The sequence below is a fragment of the Schistosoma haematobium genome, chromosome 6 (assembly GCF_000699445.3).
Source record: "Schistosoma haematobium chromosome 6, whole genome shotgun sequence".
NCBI classification, from domain to species: domain Eukaryota; kingdom Metazoa; phylum Platyhelminthes; class Trematoda; order Strigeidida; family Schistosomatidae; genus Schistosoma; species Schistosoma haematobium.
The window spans coordinates 12,986,904-12,988,442 of NC_067201.1; positions in this window are offsets into that span (position 1 = coordinate 12,986,904).

A 1,539-nucleotide genomic window follows, 5' to 3' on the forward strand; every position below is an offset into this window, starting at 1 on the left:
AGAATGTGTCAATTTATTTACAATTTCACTAGTTGAAATCATGAGTCAATTGGAGCCAGACCACCAGGGAAACCCTGGAAGAAGTGGATGGTTGTTTCGTCCTAGTATGGGACTCCTCAGCAGTACGCATCCACGATCCCACCCCCCGCGAGATTCGAACACAGGACCTATCAGTCTCGCATGCGAGCACTTAACCACTAGACCACTGAGCCGGCATCCAACGATGTTAATGTCTAACTTCAACCAATCCACGAAGTTGCGCCACCGTACAGCATTGTCTTCAGTGAGCTGATATCTCACAACAGACCTGGTTGAACTCCACTGGTCACGGCTTCTCATTAGAACTCCAGGAGTGTCTCTTGAAGTCAGTCACTAGTGAGCAGATGATTATTATCAGAAGGGGTTTTGTGGAGATTTTATTTACAATTGACTAATCACTGATTGTTGATGAATGTCATGTATCCCAAGTCATTCTTTAGTGCTGATCAAATTCTATTGATCAGGTTGAAATATGGCCACTAGTTTAACTGACTCAGCATAGATTGGACTATATTGAAATGTGAGATGCTAGTTGAAAATTGTCGACAGGACGCCCTGAACCTGGGTTTTGAGCTTTTCGGTTTAAAGTCTCCTGTCAACTACCTCCAATCACTAATTTACAAAGTGTCAATTTATCACTACTATGGCAAATTCAGGATTTTGACTAAGTTTTCTTTAATTATTATTGTCTATATTTGTTTATGTAACCCTCGCTTAGCTAAATGTTATTTCATCCACTTTAACATTATCTTTTTGTTCATCTGTAATTTTCACTCACTCAATGTAGGCGCCTCAAATTTATAATTACTACGCAATCCAACATAACAATTTTCAAACTCTAGATAAGTGTTTCCTCTCCTCCTTTTGTGTTTTGTACGTCTATCTTCAAATAACTATGTTCATATACATATGTATATTTTTAAAAAACTAGCAGTATGAATTTTCTACTACTTAATTACTAGTTTAAGTAGTTATAATTCATAGTTAAGGCGACAGATTGCTAATCCAATAGGGTGTAGGGTCTGATAATATGTCAAGCCCACAAAGGTTATTCTAGCTTCCGGACAGACCGATTCATTCCTTCTTTTTGAGCTACATTTTTACTTCATCAATTATTCGCTTATTAACCTTGACTATCTTTAAATGAGCGTATGCATGTGCATTGCTTATCCCATTCATTACATGACTGTAAATTGTTTTTGTCTGAATATAAATGCCCAATCAAGCTTGATAAAATCGAGTTAGCTCAATCTTCTTCTCCACTTGGCTTTGACTACTTGCTTTTCATTTCGACCAAGTGAACGAGTTTACGAAATATACGTATTCGAAATTCATTTTCATACTTAACTTATTTTACCCTATTTTTCTCTAAGGTGAATTAAGTTTATCAATCTGTATGAGGTTCTCTGAGAAGTATATTTCGATAACATCATTCGTACAATCAAACTGGGGTCAGATATTGGGCACCAAAAAGGGTTTCCCCACGTGGGTTAGAATCCT